The sequence below is a fragment of the Pogona vitticeps genome, chromosome 2, assembly GCF_051106095.1.
Source record: "Pogona vitticeps strain Pit_001003342236 chromosome 2, PviZW2.1, whole genome shotgun sequence".
Lineage (NCBI taxonomy): Eukaryota > Metazoa > Chordata > Lepidosauria > Squamata > Agamidae > Pogona > Pogona vitticeps.
Genome location: NC_135784.1, coordinates 267,035,200 through 267,062,725, shown reverse-complemented (window position 1 = coordinate 267,062,725; position 27,526 = coordinate 267,035,200). Strand labels below are relative to the sequence as shown.

Here is a 27,526-nt window from a genome sequence, read left to right as displayed (position 1 = left end):
CGGCCCTATCTTGACTCGGGGGCGCTCACCACCTTAGTACACGCGCTCGTAATCTCAAGATTAGATCACTGCAACGCGCTCTACGTGGGGCTACCTTTGAGGCTGATACGGAAACTCCAGATGGTGCAGAATGCAGCAGCCAGACTCCTTACCGGAGGGAGAAAATTCCATCACATTTCTCCTACCCTGGCTAGACTGCATTGGCTGCCCATTCGTTTCCGTATTGACTTCAAAGTTTTAATGCTCACTTATAAGGCCCTAAACGGTTTGGGACCTCGATACTTGGCGGAACGCCTTCACCCACCAAGCTCTACCCGGACCACCCGCGCGACCCAGGAGGTGAGGCTGAGGAGCCTGACGCCGAGGGAGGCCCGGAGGGAGAAGACACGAAACCGGGCCTTCTCGGCAGTGGCTCCTCGCCTTTGGAACAATCTCCCTCCTGAGATTCGCGCAGCCCCTACGCTGGGTACATTCAAAACTCAACTGAAAACATGGCTGTATGTCAAGGCCTTCCCTCCTGCCAGCACCTAATCTAACTTAATTTATTTTTCTCTCCTTTATCTATTTATTATTTGCAATTATCTATGATTTTTGTCATTTTCTGTTAATTGATTTTTAATTTATTTTATTATAATTGTATATATGTTCTTGTTAGCCGCTCAGAGTGGTATAGATTGACCAGATGAGCGGGATATAAATCAAATAAATAAAATAAATAAATAAATACTTCCATATGGTAGACTACCTTCCCCTTTTTATGGGCTTCTGGATCTTAAGGTGCTTAGGTCAAGCTTTCTATCGATTTTTCTTGATGCAATTGAATTATTATCATTTACAATCCCTTATTTCTTCCGGATAACATGTTCACTTCCTTAACCCTCCTCACACTGGCTTGCAAATGTAAAAGTCAATTACTATATTGGCTTCGTTTTTAATAAGTATTTTAATAGCCTCATTTTAATTACATATACAGAGTGACACACTTGGCTCCACCCACCCACCTCCAACCTTCACTTCCAACTAATATTTGTTAGACCTGGGGACACACAGGGAAAACACTTAGGGAAGCACTCAAACCCTCTAGTATCAGATGCTAAGGAGGCTGCATAACATAAATTAATTCGTGTCCACCTCCAGTATGAAATGGCTGTAAATAAGCTATCAGTCATTTAAAATCTGCTTTCTGTTTCCATCTACAGTAGATATTTTCCAGGTACTGTAAATTTCACTGTGACAGGACAGATAATCTAAGTTCAGCATGCTCCACTGTCACATCCCATATGTCTGAGCACACTGTGACCATGAAGGAAAAAAAATTCAATGCCTTCAGAAAAGACAACTGATTTTAATTCAGATTTTGCTTGCTATTAAATTTTTCTAAGACACACACATTTTAGAAAACAGAAGTTCCAAATTTTCACAGCAGCTAGAAACTCTCACACAAATATTATAAAATACACATAAAATAAATATGGAAAAATACTTTCACTTTTCTGACATTTTATTATTTATTCAAAGGGTCACACCCAGATCTTCTATGACACCATAATTAATATTCATTATCATGGGTAATCAGCAATGCTTAGCTCTTAAATCTAACCCAGCATATAGAAGATGGTTTTGAGACACATAAAATAACCAGAGCAGCATTTGTCAACTTTAAAACAGCATATGATAGTGGAAGTTGAGTCATGGCAACTGGACTTTTTTCCTATTAAGTTGAAACGTTTCGCTACTCATCCAAGTAGCTTTTTCAGTTTGAGGAGAGTTGGTAGAAGACCCCAGATATAACCTCCACCTTGGTTTCACTTCCCCCTGGTCTGAATAGGCTCTTTAGATGGACAAAGGATGTGTGTGTGTGTGTCTGTCTGTCTGTCTGTCTGTGAAAAATCCCACCTTTAGAGTCTTTCTCCGCCCACTGTCATGGGTCATTAACAGTGGTCTTTCTGGTGGGTGTGGTCCTGACTTTTCTGAGGATGGATAAAGGGCAGCATGATAAGAGTCAGGGAGGCCATACATGTGCATATAGGAAATCCCTCACTCAACAGGGGTGGAGGACTTAGATACAATCTGCCTCCTATTTATCATACTGTCCTTTCATCCCTCTCCAGAAAGATCAAGACCACACACACCAGAAAGACCACTGTTAACAATCCATGACAGTGGGCGGAGAAAGACTGCAAAGGTGGGATTTTCACTCAACACCCACACCCACCCCCGTCCTTTGTCCATCTAATGAGCCTATTCAGACCAGGGGGAAGTGAAACCAATGTGGTGGATACAGTATATCAGGGGTCTCCTACTAATTCACCTCAGCCTGAAGAAGCTATTTGGATTAGTGAAACGTTTCAACCTAAAAAGATGTCTAATTGCCATGACTCAGCTTCAAGTTAAGCTCACCTGGATGACAGAGAATCTTCACAGCATTTTTTTTATTTATTTACTTATTTATTTGATTTATACCCCACCTATCTGGTCTACTCGACTGTTCACCGTGAACTGATACTCAAAAATCACTGTGTGTTCTGTGTCATCAAGTCAAAACCAACTAATAGTGACCCTAATAGGTATTTCAAGGTGAGATATTCAAGGGCATGTGTTCCTAGTTCTACTCCCCTGTCAGTCTCCATAGCTGAGCAGGGATTCAAACCCTGTTCTCCAGAGTTATGGTCCACTGTTCCATCCACTACATCACATTGGGAACTGTCAGCGTTTCTTAACGCAAATCACGGTTTTAGCAGAGTAATTCGCGGTCCAGGCAGTCCAGAAATAACTCACACACAGTCCAGCAGCATTTCCTTTAGCAACGTGTATTTACAGCAGTTTTTACATCAGTCTGGTAGCATAACATGTAGAAGTGATCTTCAAGCAGGAAGAAGATACAACTGACTGTACAATTCATACATATATACATATACAGGACCAATCAGATCACACATTGCATCATCCCTGAGTTGCATCAGCACTGCTGAGTCATCCTGACTCAGCTTTAACACACCTGATCATTATGGATTCTCATTAATACACTCTATTCTGCTCAGGCCTGTAATTTTCCTTGACAGGAACCCTTCAAATCACTGCCTCCTTACTAAAGATGATAGACTAACAGAAATATTTGTCATTCTACTTCAAAACCAAAGATTCTTTGTTGATTATGTAAGGACGCACTGAGAAATTGCTGGAAAAAAATCAAAGGAACTGTCTCCCCCAGGTTATTGTCCCAGCACCATTAGTTTTTAATATTCACACAAATGATCAACCAACATTCCCATATTCCAGGAGTTTCCTGTGTGCAGATACTCCAGGAGCTTCCTGTGTGCAGATGATCTGGCCTTGACAGTTTAGGAGGAAACCTTTGAAGCCATCAAGCACCAGCTAACTTCTGCATTAGAAGATATTTCCTTATACAGTGGTGCCTCGCTTTACGAGCGCTCCGTTTGATGACGAAATTGCATGATGTTGATGTTTTGCGATCGCAAAATGATGTTCCCTATGGGGGAATTTCGCTTTGCGATGATCGGGTTCCCTGGTTCAGTAACCGATCATCGCAAAGCGATGATTTTCGCACAGCTGATCGGCGGTTTCAAAATGGCCGCTGGGTGAAAAACATGGCCGCCCCCGTTTTCTGGGACGGATTCCTCGCTGCACAGGCAGTGAAAATGGCCGCGCTATGGAGGATCTTCGCTGGACGGTGAGTTTGAAGCCCATAGCAACACATTAATTGGGTTTTAATGCATTTCTATGGGTTTTTTAATATCGCATTACAATGTTTTCGTTCGACAGCGATTTTGCTGGGACGAATTAATGTTGTCATGCGAGGCACCACTGTATAACTGCTGGATAGCTCAGTGCTTTAGGTATCTGGCTCCACAGCCAGAGGCTGGGAGTTCAATTCTGCATTATGCCTATTTAACAGGGGCTGGATTTGATGATACATAAGGTAACTTCTAGCTCTGTAGTTCTAAGAGTATTCCAAGATTATTCTCATTAAAAGCAACCATCTGAAACTAACCCTTTAAAGCACAGGTCTATGCCTTTCATTTAAAGAACAAAGAAGTGAAGAAGCTGTAAGTTAGCCTGGAAGGCAAAATTTTTGAACACTGCCCTATCCCAAAGTATTTCAATGTCACTCTGGATTGAACTCCGACCTACAAAACACACTGTCTAAACACCAAACAGATAGTTGTCACCATAATTAACATGCTTGGGAAACTGGCTGAGTCAGACTGGGGTGCACACCTACAAACAAAAAGAACAGCAGCTCTGTCCCTGTGCTGCTCCACAACAGAATATGCTAATCTGAATGGTATAAATCAGCACATGCCAATCAAGAGGATATAGCTCTTAATGAACCATGAACCATAGCTGCCTGGAACGTACCCCCATTTAAAAAGTCTATTATTTGGCTGGCATTGCCCTTCCAGAAGCACATCAAGAGGTGCTAGCAAATAATGAGTGAAATAAGATAATACAACACCACATTCATCCACTTCCTAGACACCAACCCCTAGACTGTGGCTAAAATGAAGGAACATTTTCTGCACCCTCTAAAGGTTTAAATATTAAACCAGAAGGAGCTAGGCTAAACCTATGGAGAACAAAAACAACACATCCTGCCAAACGTATGAAGGCTGAAGAGTGTCTTCAGGACTAGACTCTAAATAGACCGTCTGGAAGTGACTTAATAGATTTTGAAGTGAAGTAGGAAGATTAAAGAGTAATAAGGTAAAATGGGTTACTTGGCTATAGGATAAATGTTCTGTGACTGTGGAGAAATTAGATAAACACAGCACTTATGTGCATGCAATTTATGCCCCACCAAAGATACAAACCAACATCGAGCAAATGGCCAAAACAAAGTTATTGAAGCTTCTGATGAAAAATAACCTAATTTCTTAACATTTTATTTTTAATTTTACCTATACATTGGTGCCTTGCATAACGAGTGCACCGTTTACCGACGAATCTGCTTAGCGATCTATTTTTTTAGACTGCTAATGCGATCACATTGCAATGTTTTAATGGGTAAAACATCGCACTGCGATGATCGGTAAGCATTTCGCTTACCGATCTTCGCATTGCGATGTGTTTTGAACAGCTGATCGGTGGTTCCAAAATGGCCACCGGGCGCCCAAAATGGCCGCCGCAAGTGTTTTCACGCCCTGCCCTCGCTTACCGAGGGTGCGAAAATGGTGGCACTATGGAGGAACTTCGCTGAACGGTGAGTTTGGGCCCCATAGGAACGCATTAAACGAAGTTTAATGCATTCCTATGGCTTTTTCCATTTCGTTTAGCGATGTTTCCTCATAGCAACGATTAATCCAGAACGGATTAACGTCGCTATGCAGGGCACCACTGTATTTCATATATGTCCACAATTTTAAATTGAGCAATACTCTGATATGGTTATAGAAAGATCATAGACAATCCGAGAGTTTAATGTGAATGAAATTGGTTCATGGATCATCCTGAAAGAGGCTAACAAATTTGAAAAATGTTACTTGAGGAAATACTGCCCTTAGGGTTTATAACTCCAAATAAATTGTTAGTAAAAGTAAGTGCAAGTTACAGAATTTCATTGGCTAATCAAGGCTACATTAAAAAGTTATGAATTTTAAAGGGAACATATTAACTGGAGCATAACATATTTTGTTTTAACAATATTCTAAGTGTTCCCAAAAGTCATGTAGAATGTTCGCTCCAAAACTAACCGGTTCTAGTCACTAAGAGCCAAAACTGTGAAAACTATACAGTGGTGCCTCGCAAGATGATTTTAATTCATTCCATGGAAATCGCTGTCTTGCAAAAACATCGTCTTGTGAAACCCAGTTCCCCATTGGAATACATTAAAATCCATTTAATGCGTTCCAATTGGGGAAAAAATCACTGTCTTGCAACAATTGTCCAAAATGTCCACAAACATCCTCTTGCAAAACACAGTTCCCCATACCATCCCGGGGGAAAGCAATCCCCTCACCTGCACTGCCTTCGGAATTTCAATGGTTCTCAGATAGCCTTCCCCCTCTTTCTCTCTCTCCAGCAACAAAGAAAGAGTTTCTTCATTACTGGAGAAAGAGGGTAAAAGGAGTCAAACCCCCTTCTGTCTCCTGACCCCCCAAGTCATGGTGACCGCCTGGCTGCACCTCCCACTCAGTACAGGGCTGCACAACCCCAGTTCTGCCAGAGGCCAAGAGAGTGTTTGAGGTGCCCTGCGGGACCCCCATCAGGGGCTAGGTGTTTCTCCCACAATCCTCTAGTGCACAGGTATTAGCATAAGGTATTAGCATATACTAATACCTGTGCACCAGAGGATTGTGGGAGGAACACTTAGCCCCTGATGGGGGTCCCACAGGGCACCCCAAAACACTGAGGAGCTCTCTTGGCCTCTGGCAGGACTGGGGCTGTGCATCCCTGTACTAAGTGGGAGGTGCAGCCAGGGGGTCACCATAACTTCGGGGGGGTTAGGGGACATAAGGGGGTAGGAGATGAAAGGGCCATTCTTACTCAATAGCTTGTAGGGGAAATACCATGTTGTAAAAATGGTTTTCCCAGGGAGAAGCTCATCCATTGCACTTTGGGTGTGCTGTTGACCCCTGTGATCTCCCCAAATGTGGGGAACTCAACTACCTAATTTGTGTTAGTGGGGGCATTATGCTTGTGATTTTTTTTTTTTTTTACAATCTCTTTACCCTTTGGTTCCTGGCTGTTTTCACCATCCTCTACTATTTAAATTTACAGCCATTGGTGATGCTTTCCAAGATGGTTTTCCCCACATTGAAGCACATTAATTACATAAGACCTACTTTTTTTATCCCAAAAAAGTGGGGGAGAAAGTGTATGCTGCTGTTTTTCCTGGAAAGCCAGCAGCATACACTTTCTCCCCCACTTTTTTGGGATAAAAAAGTAGGTCTTATGTAATTAATGTGCTCCAATTGGGTGGGAAACCGTCTTGCGAAACAGGGTCCAAAAAAATCTGTCTTGCGAGGCAAGGACCCAAACATCGTCCAGCAAAAATTGCCCATAGGAACAATCATTTTGTGAAGCACAGCACTGCTCAAAAAAAGTCACTGTCTAGCGAATTCCTTGTTTTGCGAGGCAATCATCTAGCGAGGCACCACAGTATACATTGCCAAGATGGGGAGATTAAAAGAAACAGAAAATGAGTTAATTGACTGGGGGAAAGGCCTGCCTAAAGAGCCAGGTTTTTAAATGGCTTCTAAAAACACCCAGCAAGGGAGACAGACGGATTTCCATAGGCAGGCTATTCCATAGTCAAGGGGCCACTGCCGAGAAGGCCTGGTTTCTTGTTCTTTCCTTCCGGGCCTCTCTCAGTGTTAGGCCCCTCAGCCATCCCTGCTGGCTTTGCCGAGTGATTCAGGCAGACCTGCCAAGTATTGAGGTCCCAAACCGTTTAGGGCTTTATACGTCAGCATTAGCACTTTCAAATCAATGTGGAAATAAATGGGTGCAAAGCAGCCAGGGTGGGGGAGATATGCTGTTTTCTCACCCCACTAAGAAGCCTGGCTGCCGCATTTTGCACCATTTGAAGTTTCTGCATTAATCTCAAAGGCAGCCCCATGTAGAGTGCATTACAATGGTCTAGTCTCGAGATTACGAGCACGTGGACAAGAGTCTTCCAGCTTTCCTGTTGCACTCTGTAGCGAAATGCCAACCAGCGATGTCATTCCTGCCTGTCCATCACAGAAGCTTAAGAGGGAGGAACCAAGGATAGGGCAGGAGGGGTGGAGTTAGAGAGACAGTTGGGAGGTGTGGAATGGCAGTTCGGGTTTAGGAGAGAGAAGGGGAGGGTTAGTGATTTGAGCTGAGAGTATTAGGAGAGGGAATTGAGATAAAAAAATTTGAACAAGCAAGAACGAAGTTACTAGTACTACCAGAGAGATACTGATTGAAAGTACATAGCACAGTGGTGCCCCGCATAGTGAGGTTAATCCGTTCCGGATTAACTGTCGCTATGGGGAAACATCGCTATACGGAACGGAAAAACCCATTGGAATGCATTAAACTTCGTTTAATGTGTTCCAATGGGGCCCAAAACTCACCGTTCTGCAATGTTTCCCCCATCCGGACGCCATTTTCGCGCCCTCGGTAAGTGAGGGCAGGGCGCTAAAACGCTGTGTGTGGCCATTTTGGGCGTCCGGCGGCCATTTTTTAAAAAAATCGCTATGCGAAAATCGGTAAGCGAAACGCTTACTGATCGTTGCAAAGCAATTTTCAGCCATAGAAAGCATTGGTATGTGATCACATTAGCGATCCCAAAAAACGGATTGCTATGCGAATTCGTCGTTAAACGCTGCGCTCGTTATGCAAGGCACCACTGTAGTTGGAATAAAAGTGATTGCATACATAATCCAATCCATGTTAAAACGTGATACAGTTCTTAAGTGATCTTATGTGATTTACCTTTATGATTTGTTTGATAATAAAAGAATATTTAATTAAACCTCTGATTCCTAAGTTCTACAACCCTTAGTTTTGGCAGCACACGGGTATAACATAATTGGTATTAGGAGAATACCTGGCGGCAGCATGAAGGAAGATGGGTGTAATCCCTTGTGAGGGCCAAATAAATAGGGCCAACAAAGGTAGATCGCCACACATTCAAATTTCATAAAATTAATGTATTTTTCAGTAAGTCTTGTCTTCTTATAATGTGCCCAAAGTATGACAATCAATTTTAATCATTTTCACTTTTAGAGAGTGATCACGCTTGATTTATTTATTACTCAGCACTGATCTATTATTTTTCTTTGTGGGGGTCCTTGGTATCCATAAAGTCGCATACTGAATACTTTTTCATGTCACTGTGTGTGGAATTTTTTTTCGCTGTCCGATTTCTATATCTATCCTAGTGATCGGAATACCATAGTATATCATACAGATGTCCCTAATGAGCTTTCAGTGACATACCCTTACTCTGTAGAATAGTTCAATGTTTGGGTATACCCAAAACTCAGCAAGGAGGTGAAAAACAGATTGGGATTGCTCCCAATTGTGAGTCAGTTGTTGTTGTTGCAAATGAGAAAGTTAGCAATGTGTTGACACCCCAACCTCTCAGACTATGATCAGATTTACATTCTTGTAAGAACCACTCCCAAAGCTGACATTTGCAAAAGAATCAGATATTTTAATACAGTATTAAGTAGTTGTCCATTGCTACTTGGACCACACTCTGTAAAAGGAATCTTTTGAACACTTGCAGAGGCCTGAACATTCCTGGGAGCTTGACAACACTGATGTGGAAAAGGTGCTCTATTTAAAATCATCTGGCATGTGCTTGGTGTACACAGCAGTGAGCTCCCCAGACGACCAATAAAGTGTCTGTTGTTAAAGCCACTATTGGTTGAGAAAGACTAAAATGTAATTCCATGCACAGTTTGGAGGAGGAGGAGCACCATATTAGTTGCAATCTAACTGAAATAGGAGGGGTAGTTTTTTTCCACACACAGTCTCTCTGGTAGTCAAAGTTTGCGAGAAGCCAATACTGAACAGGTCACATATGTTTTATGTAGACAGTGTGACTTCTGTAGTGGATGTATGACTTCTGTAGCAGAAGTCATCATTTCCCAAAATCTTTGCAGAGTATGAACTGTGGCAAAAAATGTCTGATCACCTTGAGAGAGATAACAAAAGCTTCATTGCTCAGTACTTTGGCAAACATGCACAGGTTACTATGGGATTCAGATTTGAATCAATGTGATGGATGACTGTGGAATTGTTGTTGTTTAGTCATTAATTCGTGTCCGACTCTTCATGACCCCATGGACCAGAGCACGCCAGGCCCTCCTGTCTTCCACTGCCTCCCGGAGTTGGGTCAAGTTCATGTTGGTAGCTTCGATGACAATGTCCAACCATCTCGTCTTCTGTCGTCCTCTTCTCCTCTTGCCTTCACACTTTCCCAGCATCAAGGTTTTTTCCAAGGACTCTTCTCTTCTCATGAAATGGCCAAAGTATTGGAGCCTCAGCTTTAGGATCTGTCCTTCCAGTGAGCACTCAGGGTTGCTTTCCTTCAAAAATGTATAGGTCTGTTCTCCTTGTAGTCCAGGCGACTCTCAAGAGACTCCTCCAGCACCGCAATTCAACGGCATCAATTATTCAGCGGTCAGCTTTCTTTATGGTCCAGCTCTCACTTCCATACATCACTACAGGAAAAACCATAGCTGACTATGCGGACCTTTGTCGGCAAGGTCGTTGTTTGACCAGATAGGCGGGATATAAATAAAATTAATTAATTAATTAATTAGCTAATTAATTAATTAATTAATTAGCTAATTAATTAATTAAATAAATAATTAAATAGATGTCTCTGCTTTTTCAGATGTTGTCTAGGTTTGTCCCCTCAAGAAGCAGGCATCTTTTAATTTTGTGGCTGCTGTCCCCATCTGCAGTGATCATAGAGCCCAAGAACGTAATATCTGTCACTGCCTCCATATCTTTCCCTTCTATTTGCCATGAGGTGATGGGGCCAGTGGCCATGATCTTAGGTTTTTTTTAATGTTGAGCTTCAGACCATTTTTGCACTCTCCTCTTTCACCCTCATTAAGAGGTTCTTTCATTCCTCCTCACTTTCTGCCATCAGAGTGTTATCATCTGCATATCTGAGGCTGTTAATATTTCTTCTGGCAATCTTAAATCCAGTTTGGGATTCATCCAGTCCTGCTTTCGCATGATGTATTCTGCATATAAGTTAAATAAACAGGGAGACAATATACAGCCTTGTCGTACTCCTTTCCCAATTTTGAACTAATCAATTCTTCGATATCCAGTTCTAACTGTTGCTTCCTGACTCAAATATAGATTTCTCAGGAGGTAGATAAGGTGGGCAGGCACCCCCATTACTTTAAGAACTGGCCATAGTTTGCTGTGGCTTTTGTGGAATTACTGTGGCACAAAATATTAAAATTACAAATCTTCCAAATTAATGATTACAAACTATCATCTCCTCTGTAGAAATTGCAGGACTGATGCAATAGTCACATTTCAGAATACTTTTGGATGAATATATTTGTTTATAGCCTTGAGATCTAAAATGGGGGTGTAAACTGATATTGTTTTTCAGAATTGTTAAATGACAGAAGAAAAAACATTTGTCTTTTTTAGAAGATGGAATAAGATGCTGATGAAATTAAGAAGCAGCAGCAGAACAAAACAAAACAAAACCCTCCAATCTGTGGATGGGCCTTGAATTATCTGGCATGTTCCAGACAAACAGCAGCAATTACATGGAAATTGGTGATGATGGTGCAGTAGATATTGATGTGGTGTGCCTAAAGAACCATTTGAGATAGTAACATAGCCTGAGTGGGTGCTGCCAATGGAAAGAAAGGTTACTTACCTGTAACCATGGTTCTTCGAGTGGATCTCTGTGAATTCACACATATAGGTTTAGTCTGCAATTTGTTTGCAATCAGTTCCTGCAATTTGTCCGCCGGGCACGAGAGTTATACAACAATAAGATGCCCGTGAAGGACAGAGGGGAGGATGGGCGGGTAGTGTGAATTCACAGAGGCCCACTCAAAGAACCATGGTTACAGGTAAGTAACCTTTCTTTCTTCTTCGTGGCCTCTGTGAATACACACATATGGGTGACTGGCAAGCTTACTTATTGGCAGGTGGGACGTCACGGTAGGAAGGATGCCAACACATTTCTGCCAAATCCAGTGTTACTGCGTGTACCTACATGTAGCCAGTAGTGCCCCACAAAGGTAGATGGCATGGATCATATTGCTGCACGGTAATGTCAAGAATCTCAATTCTACTCTGGATGCAGCTAAGGTAGACAGCACTCCATGGAGCGAGGCTAAAGCTGATTAGACGGTGACTCGTCTGACCACTGGCAAGCCATAGATACAGTGTGGACCATCAATCTAGAGATGGATAGGATGAAACTGGACTTTCGAAATTAAAAGAATGAAAGCATAAAAAGAGCCTGTCATCTGTTTAGAAGCTCTGGCAGTGTCCAGACAAAATGCTGGTGGATCGAATCACAATCCAGCTATTTCGCATGTTCCCTTGGCAGATATGACAGCCACTAGGAAGGCTGTTCAAAGTAAGTAATTTCGCATTTGAAGAGAAAATGGGCTCGAATGGCGGGCACATGAGTGAATTTAGAATGATCTATAGACCATTGAGGAACAATGCGTTTACATGGAGGACAGGTGGTACTGAGTCCTGTGAAAAGATGTTTGACCCTAGAATGAGACAAAAGTCCTACGTACCAGAATCATCTGGTTAATGGGCAGCAGTAGCAGATATATAACATTTTAAAGCATAAATAGAAAGCCAAGTAGGCAACAGTTTCAAAGAAAGTTGGTAAGGTAGTTCTTTGTTTCATTATATTTAATAAAGATTTCATTTATTTACAAATCGACATCGAGTTTATGGTTTTCGAGCTCGATCGAGCACTGATGCCAAAGTGGGAGTATTTTCCAGGTTGGCAAGTTCATGGCCGATAGATGCAGATGGTAGACCATCCTTCCCTCCAAAGATAGGAGGTAAGTCACCAGAGGGAACTCACATGTGCCTGTCTATATCTATCTGAGACAGGCGAACTAGGACTACCTTGGTCATCAAAGAGGTATTTGGATCATGTTTGATTAGGAATTATGGTGATGGAAAATCCGTAGAATAAAAGGTATCGGAGGGAAGAGTTATGGCAGATTCCCTGTCCACTGCCATATGAAAATGTCCCCGACAGTGTTTCCATCCGCACCTGCACAGGAGCAATAAAACCTGTAGTTGGCATACGGATCCCAGTGAATACATCGAAGGTCGGTACTTCCCAACGGTGACAGAACCGAACTTGCAGTTACTTGGATTAGGGATCCTCTACTTGGTCAAACAGCAAAAGATACCACTACTGGAGTGGTTCGAGGCTGAGTCTGTATTGCTTTAGCACTGAAGCCGTGGAGGTCATAAATCTGGGGAGATGTTTGCTAGTTTTTTTTTTTAAAGAAAAATATACGCCATAGTACCAGTACAGGTAGATGTCCCTATTTTGCAGGGGAAGGTTATTATCAAACTGATGCCCTGTACCATCGGAAAGACCTTGCAGCTGTTGAAAAATCAAATGGTAGTGAAACCTTAGGAATTACTGATTAGATAATAGTGTTGAGGGTGGAATCTGAAACCTACGGTAGAATACACATGAAAAGATTTCTGAGACCAAGGACGGGACGGATGCCTCTGTCCTTTCTATGTATATAATAGCACAGAAGTAGAAGCCATTGCACAAGCCAGATGTAGGAACTTGGAATATGGCGTTTGTTCAGGAGGCAGAGGTCTCTTCCTGGAGGATATAGACAAAAGAGTAAGTCTAACGTTACTCAAAGAGGAACAAAGACAATTATATAATGTAAACTTGAGAGATGTGGTGACATTTTTTATGAACCGGAATGTCTGGGAGGCTGAAACTCCAGATATAGTTGAATGGACTATGGGTAGAACCGAAAGAAGGACAAAAGGGCTGTTGGCCCGTATATAATTTAGCTGTTTTAATGGATTCCAAGTGAGGTAGAATCTTAGACCATAATTGCTCTAGGTAGGCGCCTATCGTGATTGATAGTTGGCCACATGGAGCAGAAGTGATTGAAGTGTAAGTGCTCAGCTAAGTGATGGCCAGGTCTGGAAAAGGCGGTTCCTACATTCCCAATCGACGGGATGCGGTGAACCGAGAAGTGACCTGTGCAAATGAAAAGAAGCACACTGAAGGTGACAGAGGATGATAACGGATCACATCATATTGGATGGAGATTTGTTCAAGGAGTGAGATCCGAGCTTATGCCCAGAATTGGCAGATAGTCAATTCGAAGCCGGGACCAGTCGTGCTTGATCATAATGGGCCTCGACACGAGATGGATTGGAATTTGGAAAGCATCTTTTCCTGCCGAAGTGTAGATATGGTAGAGAAAAAACAAGAACAAAAATCTTCTCCATGTTGAGGTCGATCCTAATGGATTCAACATAAATCGAAGATCGTGGCAAAGCTGGTACCTATAATAGAAATGAGTCAAATAGATTGATTAGTCAACAACAGAGAAGTAAAAAGACCGCTCAGTTTTGCAGTCCTACCTGCAGTTCTGCCGGTCAAGGCACTGCCTCCCACATGTCTAGGGGCGGCAGCTGGTAACTTTGGGGTTGAGGCTTTTAATGTTCCCGGAATGCCATAGGCGGATGGGAACATCTTCAGGCTCTTGCAGATGTTACAGTGCAATGACTGTGTCGCCTTCTAGAGCTTGAGCAGGTTATAAAGAATAACAACTTTTTTTCTGGCTAAAAAGCCATACACCAACAAATGGCAGGTCCTAACCTGTCAGTTGCTTAGACACTGGTTTTCAGGCATATTGAGCAGCAGTGCACTTGTGATGCACCTGCAACAGTGCCTCCTAGTGATGTGGGAGGCCTGAATTATAAGGGTGCACAGGAGCTACCCACAGGGTTGGCACCACCAAACTCCATAAGTGGTGATGATAATCCCCCATGGCAGAGGAGTAAATGGCTACATGGCACCCTAAAACAAGTAACAACGCCAATTAAAGAACTCCTCATCTGTTAACAGTAAAAGAGTGCGACCATCTGCAACAACCAAGAGGGGTATAGGAAGATTGGTTGGAAACTCTTCCCCCCCCCTGTGACTCATGTAAGTCCCAATCCTGAATAAGGAAAACCCTCCTGATGAACAGGGGAGAAGACTGACCTAGCACGAGCCTGACCAAGCACAGGCTCAACAGTCATAGAACGGAGAGGGCCGAATGGATTAACAGCAGGTTCGGTCAAAGTTGTGAACATTGTGCTACCGAGTTTGAGGGAGCACTACACCTGTGAAGCCTATGTGGAGGCATAAAGCACTCCACAGCCCATGGGTCAGAACGATGCCAGGTAGAGCGGGATGGTGATGGTGGCCAAGAGCTCATAGCTCCTATCCCAAACAAAAGGGACTGGTCCTACGCAACCTTGTCAGCGTGACAGAACCTACCTGAGGAAAATTCTCCAGACTTACCTGACAGAGGCAGGGTTCTCGGGTGGACCCTTGTGAGTCCTTTCCTTATGAGCCTATGCGGGCACTGGCAGCTGAGACAGGGCCGCAGGCTACTTTGTGAGCCAGCCCATTGCTAAAGAGGGCTGTTTTGTGCCAAATTAACAGCCACCAGCAGGTGCTACCCCAGGCAGGAATATCACCGACTAGCAGGGCTAGTGGTGGGAGTTGCAGGCCCCTCTTCCAGAGGCAAACTAGGGCTGTCAAATGCTGCCAGAAAGCTTTCGCCTCGGCACTTGGTTTTGGAAATAGCAGCCACGTGAACAAGGCCTCTGATAAATCAGGCCCAATATGCCAAACACCCAAGGGCATTACCCCAGACAGGCAAAGCACTGACATGCAGGGCTAGCAGCAGGAGCTGAAGGGGCCCATTGCATCCCCAAAGGGAAACCCAGGCCTTACCTTATGTCGCAGGCACATCTGCAGCCTCGGCGTGCAGTTCCCTCCAGAAGTCGCAGCTACATGAGCAGGCACACGAAGGAGGGTTGGTGTGCAGCACTCACACACAGAGGCGCTTCCCATGTCAGGAGGAATAACTGACAGTCAGGGAAGGTGACCGGGGCAACAGGAGGCCCTTCTTCTCCAAGGGACAGGGCGACAGAGCCCTAACTCCTGCGGGGTCCCTTGAACAAGCCCCTTGAAACAATCATCCATCGATGATTCACCAGTCTCTCTCATGGTTGCTCAGAGAGAGGGTGTGGTGAGACATGCCTCCTTTTCACTCTCCTCTCCTCGTAAGATAGAGGAAGAGACTCGAGCTCCAACTCAGGAACGTCAAATGCCCGCCCTCATGTAGGGCTAAAAGGGCCATGGCCGGACTGGACGGTAGCGCAGTCACTGAATGGCCAGTTGGAGCAGAGGCTATCAGGCGATCCCGAAGTCTGTGCAGGTAGAGCTGGCACGTCGTCTCCTCAGAGGCAAATTCGCTAGCCTCCGTTGAGGGTTCCTCTGTTGATGTAGACTTAGATTTTAAGGACTCCTTGGCATTGTCGGGTCCCCTACTGCGGCCTGCATCTATCTGGGTAAGATGCAGCTTACTCAGGCAGAAAATCATTTGAGAGTCAAAATGAGTAGGCCGAAAAAGGCAGGAAAGGAGAAAGAAGCAAACAGTTGAAGTGTGTGTGTGGGGGGGGGGGGGTAAGCCAAGTAGCTGGCAAGCAAAAAAGAAAACAACTCACGGGGGATCACAGATTAGATAATTGAGAAGGGAAAGAATCCAATTTAGAGGGAATTGATCAATAAGCTAAGGGGAAAAACCCCTGTGGAAATAGCTCTATGCTCTGTAGAACTTTACAGCACGGCGGAAAAAAGGAACTGAGGGGAATCTTGGGTGGGAGGAGCTTGTGCCTCATGGGGGATCATACCATAAAATTGTTACTTTTAGCTCTGGAATGCTCCGAGAATGTCAGCGCAGGCGCAGACTAAACCCATATGTGTGTATTCACAGAGGCCACGAAGAAGAACAGAGAGTTCAAGGATAGAAAGAAGTGCATTATGTTCAGGAAAAAAGTCAAAGGTGGTGCTATGAGTTCCACTAAGTCTTCTCACAAGGAGAAAGAGGAAGAGGTCATTTCCATCAGAACTGCTATTTCTGATAACTGGAAGAAAAAGCCTGATCTGATGTTTGGAAGGATCTTTATGGTGACTTGGCCTTGAAACAGGAACATGAACTGTACCATAAATGATTTCAACTGACATCAGTTGATCAGGTTGCCCATCTATTTGCTATTTAGCTCAGAGAGTTACAAATGTGTCTGTGAATGAACATAAGACCCATAATGAACATAATGGTCAGACAAGAAAAATGAAAGCTCTTGAACAGAAAAAGTCCAAAGCAGATACTACGGAAGGGATATAATAACTGGAGCATCAGACATTTCTATATGGAAAGACTGAATGGTGTTGGAGTCATAAAATACCTAAAGGATAAGCCCTGGAAGACAGGAAAAAACAAGAATGGGGCTAGTTTTAGAGTTTGGAACAAATGAGCAGGCAAAAATAACAGGCCAGGCAGATGAGGTGTGGGGTCAGGAGCAAAGCAAGAGGACTTATTGCACTGAGAAAAAGCCAAGAGGAACCAGAATGTTAAAATATAAGAGGCAAACATGAATTAGCAAATCAGGCTGATGAATGAGGATAAGACTAACCAGCTTAAAAGGTTTCTCGGCTGATGCAGGTTCAACCTCTTTCTTCCTTACAGCAAGAAGAACCAAGTTCAAAGCCAGATCTAGTACATATTTCAACACAATCACCTCTATTGCAATAGCAAAAATTTAAAAGGAAAAATGTGTCTGTGTGTGAGGGTGCATGTGTGTAGCCACATGCTTTGCTGTTTGTTCATGGCATAAGGATGGCATTTATAATGGAAGGGGGGAAAAGACAATCTTTGCAGTTTGGGTCCTTTAGGAATTTTCAAGTCAAACTTGGCATCATGATGTGTGTGCTAAAGGTAACAGATTAAGTCTGGTGTTGACACAGTAAGGTATGTAACAGTAAGGTACTCCATATCTAATGCAATACAGATTCTGTCAGAAACAGAATAAAATGCATTAATGATAGTTACTAAATCTTAGTCATCACAAAGGACTGGAAATTTTATTAGGTGAAGTTGGTGGAAAACACTTTGATGCATACAGTAATTTCTATTTTCAGGATCTAGATTCATGTGGATTCAGAGACAGTCTTTGATTGTGAAGAGAACGGTCATTTGGCTGTCATTTGACTTTAAGAAAAGGTATTGTAACTTATATTCCTAAACATTACCTGACCTCTTTCAATGGTATGTATACTCCCCTTGAAGGAGTGATTTCTAATCCTCAAGAGGCTGTTTAACAAACATGTAGTGTACTGTTGGGAAACAAACACTAGGTTGCACACATTACATGGATGTCTGTTAAGAGATAACTGAAGGGATCTAGTCTATTACACCTAAACTGTATTTGATTTACTTTCCTAGTGACTAAGGTATTGATAAAACAGTAAAATCTATATAATTTCTGGTCAACAAAAAGTGCCTGCACATAAAAATAGCTCAATGACATTATTGACGTCACCTAGGAAAACCCACAAACAATTCTACTTAACATTAGTAAAACCTCTCACCCTGTATCATCTATATAACACACACGAGAAATGTCAGTTTACTACAAACACAACTGTGCTGTTGAGATTTTAAAAATTCTATTTCCTTAAGTTATTTAAAAAAACTTATAACTGCATGTGACATTTTTGTATAGGATGGATGTACATTTAGCCCTTACTTCAATCACCAGTCTAGTCACCAGTTATTACACTATGTAGCCAAATCCGTAACTCTTTTGTTACTTGCTTAGCCTTGGAATATTATTTCTGCTTTCTGCACAAACACAGAACATTACTCCAACTGCTAAACCCATTGCTAAATATACATCTGCAGTTATAATAATATTCACATCCTTTTCCTCACCTTTTGAAGCTAGATCCCAACAGTATACTCTTTTGAAATTAACATCTTTCATTGTTGCTCTTATACCATCATTCCCTTGCTACTTCCACTGCCCTCCTCTATCTTCTAATTTCTTGCTGCTTTATTCAGTATGATAGTGGTTTGACCCATAACAGTTTGCAGCTCTCTGGGAGACATATAGTCATCCTAGGTAGATTTTTGATGAGGAAGGGAACAATATCTTATGCAATGGTACACATATTTTCAAATGTTATAACTTTTACCTTATATGAACCATTTATAATTCAAATTATTTCATCTAGGAAAAACACAGAGGAATTACTTCAATTTTTTAAAACTGAGCTTCTAGAAAATGACAAGTATAAAGGAAATATTTCTTTTATTCTTAAAACCAAAACATAGAATAGACAGAGAAAGTTTGTTAATCAACATTCTCTATCCTCTTTCTGAAGAAACTCTTCATGCACACAAGGAGGTCATTTCATCTCATTTACAGAAAGATACTCAAGTGAGAATTCCAACATATGTGCTAATTTCAACTTTACTGGGCACTGGGCAGAAAAAACTGATGCATTTAACAAAAGCCACTGAAAAGCCATCAGCTGGGAACAGCTCTTCGTCACTACTAAACAGGAGGCAGAGCTGAACCAGTGACCTAGAAGTGAAAGACTTTGTAATCTGATTACCAATCTTTTGAGCTATGCAGTCCTTCCCTCTTTCATTTTTACTGATAAGAGAGAATCTTATTACCTTAGCAACTTTTGTAGTCTTTTAGCAAAGCAAAAGCTTTCATTTAGTACTTTAAAAGCAAGCTCTCATGGGCACACTTATAAGCCATTTTGAGCATTGCTTCTATATTGCTTTCTCCTATTAATTTCAAAATAAATATATCAGTATAAAAGTTTGCTCAAATGCTTTTTCTTATCAAGATTTATACTGAAGCACTTGTTAATTGTTAGAAGTCCTGATAAGCCACTTCCACAAAGAATGCTGCCTTTTGCTTACTTTCAAATAAAAAGAAAACATAAAAACAAGTTAACAAATATTCTATACAGTACAAAGTTATTACAATTAAATATACAACTAGGGTCTGTGAGTAAACAGTTCACTAAAATCCTAAATAAGGATTTGCTAGAACAGATATCACAACAGATTTTTTTAAAGTTCTATGGCGGTTTGATGGCCTTATTGTGCTACCCTGAGCTTGCAAACGTGGCAATGTCCATTTAAAAGATGCTGAACTTGAAAATGATATTATATGACAAGATGCTGCTGCTGTTTCTTTCTTGCCTTGGCCTTCCTTTCAAGAGCCTCAGGAGGAAATCTTGAAGACCTTACCTGTCACTTTCCTACTTCTCTCTAGACATTTTGGCCTGCACATGAACACTGCTTCCTTTGGCTTGAGGTAATAAACAATTAGCTACAGCAAAATGTAAACTTTCAAGTTACTCTTTGCAAGAATGGACACAGGCAATGACTTAAATTGAATACAACTATATCACAATTTGGCATTAACATTTTTTATCAGAGCAAAATTACCTGCCAGGAATGAGGTAACTTATAGAACAGATAAGAAAGACCATCAACAGCAAGAAGGTACACTTTTAAACAATAAAATACCTTAATACAAAAAAACTACACTACTTATTAATCAGCATTCTGTTTATGAATCATTAGGACAGAAGTACAAGTTGCCTAGTCTCATTAAATGATGGACACCAACATTGAATGTTTCTGATACGCAATCAAAATTAAGTGTTCACTGTGTCTTCCCATTTTTACCATATGTAAAAATTTTAGTTTGCCTATACCACATAACAACTGTGATTAGTACTGTAAATAATCATTACAAATCAATTAACTTCTTAAAATGTATAAATGCATGTTTAAATACTGGAAATTGCAGTTTAATGAATGTAGACTATTTTGGCTGCAGTCCTGTTCCCACTTACTGATTTACCTTCTGAACTCAGTGGGACGAAACAGATATACTGTATATGGGGACTGCACTATTAATTATTTTAGATGTTCAGTAGCCTGTTTGATTATTTTTTCCACGACAATGCAATTGCTTTTTATATACAAGCATTTGTGCAACAGATGCTCATGTTGGCTGGGGATGATGGGAATGCATTTGGAGAGCATCAGATTGGAAAAAGACACCACTTGCTGGAATTTTTTCAGTACTTTAAAAAAAAAACCACAAATTATTCATTGTTTCATTTCCTCCACTCTCTGAAATATATTACTGCCCAGAAGAGACCTTTGGTCTAGATGGGCGGGATAGAAATCCAATAAATAAATAAATAAATAATATTAGGTAACGACTTAATGTCATATCTTTTTCTACCTGCTGAATAGGGTGGGGACCTGCCAGAGGAGAAATAAAATCCACAGAAGTTTGCTATAGATATCTCAAGTTAAAATTTTACAGTCGTCTTGAAAATATAAACAGGAATAGCTAGCATGTTTCTAAATGAAAGATATGCAGTTCATAAATAACCAATCTAACAACTAAATAGGATTTCAAAGGTGTGCAAATATAATCACTATTTTAGCATGCCTTTAAAAGCACTACGTATGCTGCTCAATTGCTATTTCGCTATTTAGTTGCCATGGCCTTTGTAATTTGGAGAAAAATATTAATTTATTATTAATGTTGCAGAATTATAGAAACAGAATTTTTGTTACTTTGTTTCTAGTCTCAAGTTTAAACATGTATTGATGGAGATATTTTCAAGATAAAATAGCTAAATTCTAATTATGCAATGAAGAAAATATGTTTGATATATTCTTTTGTAAAAAAAAAAAAGAAATATGCTTTTAAACTTGTAAGATCTGTTCTGAGCCTATCCTTCTCTTGACCTTTGTTCAATGGAATTACAGTAACTCTTCAGTGATTCCTTCTCACTTGCTCTGTAAAGCCATTCAATCACACTTGCTAGCAAGAAGCACAGCTGGCAAGGGATCTAAACCTCATAACAGGGCAAAGTTAGCCTTCTGGCTTTGCCAAGAATGACATTTCAAATGAAAAAACCCACTGTTTGGGGGGGGGGAGATCTGATTCCATGTTTAAGTGCAAATAGCTCCATCCTTTGTATTAAGATTGCATTTAGACACTACACTAGATTAGACACTGCGCTAGAAACAAAAACAGCAATGAATTAAACTGTCTGGATTTTTAATAAGAATACCATTGTTAATTAAACTAAGATTACAGAAATCAGCTGAGTTTCTCCTCATAGTCCCAGAAGACATCTGCAACAGAGGATAAGCAGTGCCCTCTAGTGTCACTTACAACAGAGAAAAAGTCTGAATAAAGGAAAGTACCATTCACTGGGATCTCTAATTGAAAGATATTCTAAATATATTTATATACAGTAGATTCATTGTAAATATATATTCAAACATAGACATTTTAGCACACACATCATATCACTCTATATTTTCTGTCTGATACATACACATGGTATGCAAATACAGAGCACACATGAGCACGCACACACAGGCACACACAAACTCAGGAGTCTGACATGGCCAAGATGCCTTTAATGTTCCAGTCAGCTCAGGAAAAACATTTCCACACAGCATAGCAGGCCATGCATGAAAGCGGGTGTCAGAAAGCCCAGCAGAATCACTAACTGTGAAGATGTCTAATAAGGATTGCTGAATACACAATACAGGCAGCATGGACTGAATGACTAAATTGGAATGGCCAGAACATAGTGAGAAGGGTTTGAATCAACCATATATTACAATTAAACCTATAATGGATGTTATGACTTTTCTCTCTTTCTTTTATTAATTGGCGGTTAGCCCTATTTAGATGTTGCTGGCATATAATGTCACCAATTTTATAATTTAATTTTGATACCTTCTAGCAAAAGGTCTCAGTAATCGTTCAGTGGTTACAGAAGTTATGTTATAGCCCATTTTAAAAAATATACCACAAGTAGCTTGAGAAACGTCATAATGACTCTAATGTCATATAAGAAGGTAACCATGTCTAAACTATAAAAAATGTACATTTTCAGGTACATGGACAAATTATACTGTAAACGTAGAATAACCCTTAGTATTTATTTCTGGAGACAGAAGATAATGCAAATGACAAAAACTGATGCAAATATTTTCAAGTACAAAGGCCCATAAAAACAAACTATAGTGGAAAGCTATTTCTGATAAGAACCATTTCTGATAGCTACAAGAGTACAACAGAAGTTGGCCATAAGTTATTAAATCAACTGTTTTTCAAAGGTGCTAAATATTTATAGAAATTGCTGCTCTCTTTGCATTAAAAGTGCTAATCACTTTTTAAAATGAATTTACAACATGGATTTGTAGTCTGCTTTCCATTCATTTAACGTTCATTCTTATTCTTGCATTTTGGGAAACAAAAGACATAATTATCCTTTTATGAAAGATTACAATGTGCATTTAAATTAATATTTAAAGTCAAAGAGACATATAGTGCATTAGATAAAATGGTAGATGTGAATGCTCAAAGTGACAGCACTTGTGTATACACACCCTTTAAAATAATAATTAAGTAAAATTGCAAATGAAACTTTAATTTGTTAAGATTCATTAAATCCTTACTAAATGAAAGACCTGGATGTTTTATATATTTATATATTTATAATATAAATAAATATTATACACTTATATACGGAAGGAACTGTATCTTAGCACTATTAGTTTTTAAGATATTCTTATAGACATCAATATGCAGTGTGTAAATATGCAGTGCATATATATATATGACAAACAGGTGTTTGGAAACATAAAATAAATAGGCATCTTCCTGCAGAGTTCCTCTATGAGTATCTGCTTCATGGAAAAAAATATTGCAGACATGCTTTATGTGAAGCTTTCATCAAACATAAAATATATATATACCTAAGTCTTGGTCATTCATTTTTAAATCAATAACATTTTAGCCAAATTATTGTCATAAAGTAAACATTGCCTTTTCCATTGCCCCTCTGTACAACCAGTACTGTTATAATTTCTATGTGACTCCCTTAAGATATGTTCTGTAAATATAGTCCAATTTATAGCTTTTTTACATCTTTACCCTAAATCTCCAAATATATTTAACCTATATAAGTACAGTGAGGTAAACATAAGTGGTCATTTGTGTTAGGGACATAAAGCAGTTTCTCTTCTGCATCCAAGCTCGTATGTACAGACTGATAGCTATCCCAGAAAGGATGTATGCATGTTGTGTCCCAGGCTTGAGAAAGTATCTAAAAGAAATATTTAAAGAAACTAGGCATCTGAATATATTATTACTGTGGCAGTAAGCTCTATATGGTTGGCTCTTGTCTCAATCTTGATGGTGAAGTCTATTATTTGCTTCAAAATATTGCTCTGCTGCAGCTGAATGGAATCTAGAACGTACATGCAGTTCTTGCTAAGGACTGCCCTGGTTTTATGGATTATCCCATTAAGATATAATGTTGTTTTGGTAACTTCAGCTAGATAAACAAGGAAGTAAACAGCTTCCAGTAACTAGAGAATAAGAAGTATTTGATATTTTCCTTAGTTTTACATATTAGATAAAATATGCAATTGTTTTTATTTGTAATAATGAGAAACTGGAACAATCCAAAATTCAATACATGACACATCAAGCATTATTCGGTACATGATAAGAGTTAAAGTGCAAATGAAAGATATCCCTTTGAGGCTGATCAAGCTTATCTGTGATTTTTTCATAAACTACTTTGCATTTTATGTTCTAGGTGGATGAGAAATTTGAGCAAATCATCCTGCAAGAATGTACAGGAGGGGTTCACTGGCTGCTGACGGTCATGAACATAAAGTTTCACTAGGATGTAGCTGGAATTATTGAAACTGGGGTGTAAAGGTCAGGCAGAAATAGGCAAAGACACCTCCTGCATTTATAGCATCAATGGCCCTTTGATGTTATAACAATGACTGTGGCACAATCGTTTAGGAATTTGAGAAATTTCTCACATATGGACCCACAGCATGCTGAAGGCAGGTCTGTACATATTCAGAAATAGATGCTGTACAAAGTTGGTGGCAGGAAGTAAATGTTAAACAATGCATTTAATAATTGTTTATAAAATCCTAATAATTTTTAAGCAGTTCAAACACTGCTCAATACTAAAATGCAAGAACATTGTTGCAAGTTTATTTCATATTAGCAAGAAGAAAATTAACACAATTTTGGAATAAGGCATCTTTCAAGTTATATTCCATACATAAATTTTCATCTTTCACACCAGCAATATAGATGTACGTGTGCGCTATCAGTTACTACCAGAATTATGCAAATCTACCACATAGTTAAGCAATTATGAAGTTGCCTCTCTCTCATTCAAAATACCGTGGTCATAATTAAACTGGAACAAACCTGTTAAATGAAATGTTTCAACAGCACAAAACTGTGCATGCTATATGTGAAATACAACTCATGATAACACTGAACTGTCTGCTTTACTTTAATAATGCAAGCATGTTTTGAGATTTATGATATTTCTAGGATATAAAAACCATAGCCATAGGATGCAGACACTTTATATTGTAACAAGTATAATATAATAATAATTTAAACTGTGAAGCTCTATGTGTTAAGAGTAACATTTAAAATAAGTATATAACAAATCAGAATTAATAAAACATTTGAGAACAATACTGTATAATCTAGGTGGTGCTTATATATTAAAAAAATTAAATCAAAAGTAATATAACATTTCCTCAAGCAACACATGAGAGTACCCTATGATGCAACTGTGACTGCAAGACTATTATCAAAATCCCCAGACTTATTCCCATTAATTTCAGTTTATATTAATCTAAATATAACATTGAATATGATTGACATTGCAACTGCTTGCAGGTCCAATGCATTAGATATATTTATGGCAACATGACAATCAGCCATGACTGATGTACTGCGAGGTATGGATCACTCTTTAACTTTTGACTAAGTTAATAATATTACAAATGCAGAAATGTATCCATTTTTCCCTGTGTCACAACAGACACAAAAACATATTCTCTATAAAATGCTAGATGTTGTACATGGTAACGTAATGTAAAAACAGACACGAGGGTTAGTGGTCCCTGTAATCACCCTTTATGGATAGGAACAAATGTATCACAAGTGCTCACTTAATCTTACATTTTTATGTGGACTGCAGAATTGCAATACAAGTGGCAACCTTTCTAATGTGAACCACAGTGAGTTCCTTATTCTAGCTCCTCCCCTGTGTGAACTGGCCATCACAATCCACCCATCTCAAACCATAGTTAGGTGTCATTCCAGTATTGTGCGTACTGTGAACTACTTAATGTGACGCCTTTTCAGCTGAAATTTGAAGATGGTTAGCAGCTTGATTAAGAAGGTTAATATAGTTAGTATTCATTGTTCTCAAGTTTGGGCTCAATAGGATACTTAGCAAAGTGTGGAACAAATTGTCTGTGGATTGTAGTGGGAAAGGAGCATACTGTTTCATGCCCCTCTCAGCATTTGTTAACCATGATTCAAGAATCAACAGCATTACACTGTACTGTCCTTATCAATTTGAAAAAAAAAAACAAAGCAAACATCTCCACACCTCTAAGTTTTAATGCATATTTTAAAGTATTTTGCAGGATTTCCTTATTCTTAATTGTAGAACATGAATGGAATATAAAATCAACATAATCCACAAGAATTTATTAGTTAGGTAAAGTGATATCCACATACTATATTTCTTCACTCCACTTACTTCACTTACCAAATAGCTAATTTCATACATATCCTTAAAGCACATTAGCATAATCTACATGGCGAGTACACAAAACAGAAAAACCACAAATATTTTCCCAACATTACTTCATTCAGTGTGTTGTTGTTGTTTATTTAATTCTTCAAACAGATTTTCTGTAGTGCTATATATCAATATGGTCTTATTCCTGATAGTGGGGCATCAATAATTCTCCCAGGCACCTAAAAGCACATTTCTGAATCAGGATTAAATTGTTGCAAAGGATGCATTCCCCTTTAGAAACATAACTTCCCATTTCATGACATTATTTTGTGTTTAATAAATCTGACAAATAAAAATTGAACATGTAAAAAATTAATGCATTGTGCCAATTATAATATTAATAGGTTGCTATAAAAACAGGTTATATAGCTTTTAACACAAATATTCAATCAATATGTTCACTGTGTTAAATATTTTTAACAGTAACATTATTGATACCCCTCTTATTTCAGAATAGTAAAGATATTGTTGCATACTCACTTACCAATACAACAGAACTGTCAGCAGCCACGAAAAATATAAAAAGTAGCATCAGTTTTCACATACAACTCACAGGTCAATGTATTCTCCCACTTTAATAATGGTTTTTCCTATTGCATTCATTATTCATACAGAAAGAAGGACAGACACTTTTAAAGGAATTATATTGCTATCTTGAGGAATATGAGCTTTATGACTTGGAGAAGCTAGATACTAATAGCCAGATGACATATTGGGAAATGTTATGCTCATGGAGTATTAGAATAATAATTCAGGTATTTTATATATAAGGACTGGATTGCAATTATCCAAATTTTATGTAAATAGGGAATGACAAGCATTCCTTATTAATCCCCCTTTTCCTATAATAAGGTCTTCCTTAACTAAAATAAACTCCAGTACTCACAAAGAAGACCCAAATTAGAATCCAAAGGGCAATACACAGGAATGAGTCAAGATTAAGCTGATTCTCATAATGAAAGAGAATCAAATTCAATTAATACTTAAAATCTTTCAATTGAAACAAATGTTTTAAAACTGCACTTAATTATAGCTGCATCACAACCTATAGAAGTTATATGGTATGTTATTGGTAGCTATTTTAATGACAGCCATTGTGGTTCTCCAATGTCTTCTTTCAAGCAATTAAATCCATACTACAGTCAAAATATTTCAAAAGTCATTGAAAACATCATTTTCTTGTAGAAAAACTAAAACCGAGGGATGATCTTCATTGATTGTGCTTTATCTTCACAACATACT

General features: G+C 39.6%; 1 protein-coding gene and 1 non-coding gene across 12 annotated transcripts in view; one reads left to right on the top strand and one right to left on the bottom strand.

Annotated features, from left to right (window-relative positions):
• The window catches only part of ARB2A (ARB2 cotranscriptional regulator A), a 274,609-nt gene that overhangs the window by 112,393 nt on the left and 134,690 nt on the right, over positions 1 to 27,526 (bottom strand). The gene's annotated exons all lie outside the window — the stretch shown is intronic.
• Positions 6,501 to 6,670, top strand: LOC140705167 (U1 spliceosomal RNA). Its single transcript, XR_012084658.2, has one exon. It is a non-coding gene; the product is annotated as a U1 spliceosomal RNA (small nuclear RNA).